Source organism: Camellia sinensis, chromosome 1 (genome assembly GCF_055761805.1).
Source record: "Camellia sinensis isolate YWXY chromosome 1, ASM5576180v1, whole genome shotgun sequence".
In the NCBI taxonomy this organism is placed as follows: Eukaryota; Viridiplantae; Streptophyta; class Magnoliopsida; order Ericales; family Theaceae; genus Camellia; species Camellia sinensis.
The window spans coordinates 135,943,851-135,949,395 of NC_138961.1; positions in this window are offsets into that span (position 1 = coordinate 135,943,851).

Below are 5,545 nucleotides of genomic sequence, written 5' to 3' on the forward strand. Positions count from 1 at the left end.
GGCTGCCAGAAGGCAGCATAGCCTCATGGGCACAGTTGGCAGAAGCATTCGTGACTAGATTCAGAACGAATATCAAGACACCAGTGGAGATTGACCAGCTACTCTCCATTGACATAGGCGAAAAGGAGACATTGAGGTCTTACAACAGTCGATATTTAGAGACTTTCAACCAGATTGGGAATTGCCCTACAAATCTCGCCATCGCACAATACAAATAGGGATTACCAGTCGGTAACAGATTGAGGAACTCAATGACAATGATGCCAACCCTCACGATGGAGGCCCTAATGGAGAGAGTGCATCAACATATCTGAGTAGAGAAAGATAGCGCCTGTGCTAAAGCAAAATCTGGCACAACAGCGATGCCAGATAAAAAGACTACAGCAAAAATCAAGCAAGAATGGGCGAGGCAGGCAAGCCAACAGAGAGGACCCAGAAAAAAAGGAACTTAAGAGTTCACATTGCCATTACCACAGTATTCAATAAATCTATCTACTGAATTCTCAGCGAGATACGTGATGAACCCTTCGTTCGGCGGCCAACCAAGTTGGGAGAAGCACAAAGAGGCTATGATGAGAGGTCTCGTTGCACCTTCCATGATGAGAAAGGGCACCGTACTAAAAATTGCACACCATTGAGGCAACATCTAGAGGAGTTAGTGGCTGCTAGATACCTGAACCAATATATAGAAGGGGAAACACAGCCAGCCCCCTAGGACCTCAACAGACCAAACGGGATCCCTATCGACGGTCCACCCTAAGGCATAATCAATGTTATACATGGGATTGTAGAACCTAACCGGGTATGTGAGCTCAGGGGGATGATAAAAAAGGCTGAGCGCTTGAGAAAGGTATTAAGTGCACAACCTACTGTCAAACAGGGCAGAACAAAGGCTACGAACGTCATATCCTTTTCAGACAGGGATCTAGTAAGGCTACATTGTCAACGCACTGGTGGTCACTTTACACGTCAAGAATTTCGACATTAAACGGATTCTGATTAACCAAGGAAGCTCATGCAAGATAATGTACTACGAGACCTTCAAACAACTGAGATTGGAGGACAAGGACTTGGCACCTGCGACATCTCCCCTCGTCGGCTTCAACTCAATGCCAGAATGGCTAGCAGGCAAGATAATCCTGCCAATCAAGGCAAGAACGATGACAAAATAGGTGGAATTCTGGGTATTAAAGGTCCCTTCCACTTACAACATAATCTTGGGAAGAGCATGGCTGCACACCATGCGCTCGACGGCGTCAACCTACCATCAGGCATTACGGTTTCCTAACAAAATCGGCGCGATTGAAGAAGTCTTAGGAGACCAAATCATGTTGAAACAGTGTTTCGTCACAATAAACGGCAGCCGTACTGCAAAAGGGTTTGTTCATATGATGGAAAAGCTAGAAAGCAACGAACTATTTGCAGATGTCGGCAAAGCAACAGAACAGAAGGCAGTGGAAGACTTGGTTGAGGTAAGGATAGATGAAAAGAACCCAGAAAAATTCTTTTTGCTCGGCTCGTCTTTGTCCAGCACTGAGAGAATAGAGGTTATGGAATTCTTAACCTCTAACATCGAAGTGTTTGCCTGAACACCATACGACATGCCTGGCATTGATCCAAATTTCATCTGCCATCAACTTAATGTCCACCCAACTGCCAGGCCAATTATTCAACGAAATCGCCGATTAGCACTCCACCACACAAAGATAGTAGCAGAAGAAGTAAGAAACCTGCTAGAGGCAGGAGCCATCAGAGAAGTATATTACCCCTAGTGGATCTCCAACATGGTAGTAGTGCCAAAGAAGAATGGCAAGTGGCGCATTTGTGTGGACTACAAAACGGTCAACAAAGCATACCTAAAAGACAGTTTTCCCCTACCACAGATAGACCAACTAATAGACCTGACGGCAGGGCATAATCGACTTAGCTTCCTTGATGCGTATCGAGGTTACCATCAGATCGCTATGTATGAACCAGACCAAGAGGTCACGTCATTTAAAACGCCCAGAGGATTGTACTATTACAAGGTCATGCCCTTTGGCCTAAAAAATGCAGGGGCTACATTCCAACAGATGGTCACCAAAATGTTTGAACCATTGTTAGGCAGAACAATGGAGGCTTACATAGATGACATGGTGGTTAAGAGCAAGGATGAGAAAGACCATCTTAGGGACTTAGATGAAATGTTCCAAATTTTGAAGTCCAACAAGTTGCGTCTAAATGCATCTAAGTGTGCCTTCAGCGTAAGATCAGGAAAATTCCTAGGCTTTCTAGTGACCAACCAGGGTATAGAAGCTGATCCCTCTCTGTAATGACCCCGACCTCCGATTAATACTAATTCATGATTAATTATGCTTAACAGTAATTTAGGAGGGATTTGGGATTTATTTGCATGTGTATTACATTATTTATGTGTTTCTATCTGTTTTCCATAAAATGATCTGTTCATGTCTTTGACTTTAAACTGTGAATTGAAAGCCTTATCGGCGCCCGATTCTGAAATTGATTAATATTTTATGTTAGTTAGCTTTTATGTGATTTTATGATAGGTTTAACTAAAATTCGGTTCGGAGCGATGAAATTAGATTAAATCATGTTAATTTATACTTGTTTGAGTTATTACACAAATGTCACTCAGTGACTTATTTGACACCAACTTTATTACACTTAGAAACATCTTTCCTTATCCATTTTTCTTGTCCAAACCGTGGGTTAGAGGGAGAGTGAGAGAAACTTGAATTCATCTAGAGATTGGGCTTGGAACATAGGAGAATTGAAAAGGCTTGGCAAATTTGAGCTCCTAGACTTGAAATTCAAGACCTAAGGTAGGAGATGCCTCTTTCAATTGTGAATTTCAGATAAATTCTTTCATGGTTCATGGTTAATTAGTGTCTAAAGTCAAGAATTGGTTTAAATGTTGAATTGAGTAGTAATTCATGCATGCATGCATACATTTCCATGTTTTGAGTTTGAATTCTAAGATTTCTTCCATGCATGTGTTAATTTCACTCACATTGTGGTCATTCAACTTGTTTTCCATCAAATTATTAAGTTTGGTAATGTTTTGAGAGGTTTGATTTCAAGGGGGCTCCTTGCATGTTGGATTCATAGCATATTCATAGAGTTCTTGTTGATTTTGCACAAATTGGGTTGCTCTTGGGCCTTGATTTCTTGAATTGAAGCTTTAAACATGTTGTTTTTATGGGTTACTAAGTGTTTTCCAAAGATTTGGCCCAGAAAAATGAGTTTTGGATGGTTGGAGGTCGAGTTTCATGTTTGGAGGTCAATCTGGATTTTCCAGAAATTTGACCCACGCTCGAGCGAGGACTTTCACGCTCGAGCGTAAAGCCTGAGTACATGCACTTTCGCTCGAGCAGCGAGAGTCACGCTCGAGCGTGAAATGCATATGCCCAGAAGTTTGTGTGTTTTGCAGTCCGCTCGAGCGAGGACTTGTGTCTTACGCTCGAGCGTGGATCGAGCGCCCATCGAGCGTGATTTTTGTGCATCCAGTACTTTTACTGTAGTTTACAGTCCGCTCGAGCGAAGGAAGTCACGCTTGAGCGGAGATCCTTTGTCTACATGCCCGCTCAAGCGTAGAAATCTACGCTCAAACGAGACCCCTATTTTCTGAAAATTCTAAAAAGTATTTTAAAGCGCATCTTTGCATCCTCATTCTATCCTAAGCATTCCTAGGCCATGTTTAAGACTCTATAGTGAGGATAAGAGATTAGAAACACACTAAGAGCCAATGAAATAAGTTTTGTACAATTGGAACGTGCGTTTCAAGTGTGTATCTGTTATGTGTCGTGTAGGTCACGTGCCACGTCCTGTCTGATCGATCTGCTCTGTCTGTCTGTCTCCAAGCCCACTGTGAGTAATAACTCTGTAAAGTTATGTTTAACCTATGTATTTTCTGACTGGTACGGTATAATCTGTTTTCTGAAATGCTATCTTACGAATGATGAATGAATGTCCAATTTTCTGAAAAGTATTTGTGGCACCCTTAGTTCACGTGGCCCTCGCCCGGGGGTAACAATACCACGGTCAATCTGCATATGGCCCTCGCCTGGGGGTAACAATACCGCGTCCAATCTACGCGTGGCCCTTGCCTAGGGATAACAATACCATGGCTACTTGCGCGCAAGATATGGACCTTTGTGGTCGTTGATACCAACTATATATGTGGGTCTCTGGACCAATCTGATCTGGTAGCTAATGGGTGTACCACGTATGATCTTATGCAAAATCTGAATATGAAAATATATATGAATCTATTTCTGTTTGAAGTCTGACTATGCTCTGATTTAAATGCTGAATTCTAACTTGTGCCAGACATCATTCATATAACCCCTTTACTCAGTTATTATTCACTAGGCTTTTGCTCACAGTTTATATTATGTATGTAGATGAGCCGGTACATGACCAGGGCCAGAGTTGACAGCCTTTTGTACTGTTTTTGTCAGCCAACCGTTGTGCTTCCAAGGAGGTTCAGATCGAAGCCTAATGCCATGGCTGTTTTTGTATTTCTTGCTAGTCTTAGTGTTTGCACTGTATAGTCAGATCTTGGGAAGTTCACTTCTGTAATTATTTTGTAAATATTGGTGTCCTTGACAGGCATGTTTATGTATATATGTAACAACCCTCATACTGTTTACCGATTAATGACTGATTGATTACCGATAAACATTAATTACCGTCAAATTGAACTGATTATGATTGATAATTGAACTGATTAAAGTACTGAACTGACTGACTGAAAACTGGAACTGAATTGACTGAGTTTGAGTGTTAATCTGTATTCTATTTGTTTGTTTGTTTATTTGATTTGTTCACATTTTATGTTTAAACTGCTAATCGAAGGTCTTGTCGGCGGCCGGACCTAGAATTGATTAATGTTCTGTGTTCATTAGAATTTATAGGATTTTATGGTATAATTATCTGAAAACTGATTAGGTATGATTAAATTAGATTAAAATGAGTTAGAGTGCATGAGTTGATTTATTCACCATATTGCCATTGTTAGTGGGCCTCTTATTATAACATATTAGAGCCTTTGCATACTTGAATCAAAACACTTCTTCAGCCACATTTGAGCCTACAACCGACCTTAGAGAGAGAGAGACTTGAGGAGTTGATTTCATCTCAAATTTGCTTGTGAATTGCTTGGTAATTGAAGTGTAGATTGCTACTTTGAGCTCCCAAACCTTGAATACCAAACTAAGGTAGGACATTCATCTTCTTGTTGTTGTCATAGAATTGATTCTTGCATGATTCATGCTTCAATTGTAGAGTTAAGTCTTGTTTTAGTTCATACATGTTGATATAGAGCTCATTTCATGCTTGCATGTTTGAATTGTTGAGTTTTGAGTTGAATTCATGGTAAAATGGTACATGCATGTTCATAATTTTGTAATGGTCCATGTTTTCAACTTGTTTTGGGATCAACTGGCTCCTTAGAGCATCAAATTGGAGCTTCAAAATGATTTGAATTCATGCATGTTTGCATGTTCATATTGTTCATGAAATTGGTTTGAAATTGAGTTTG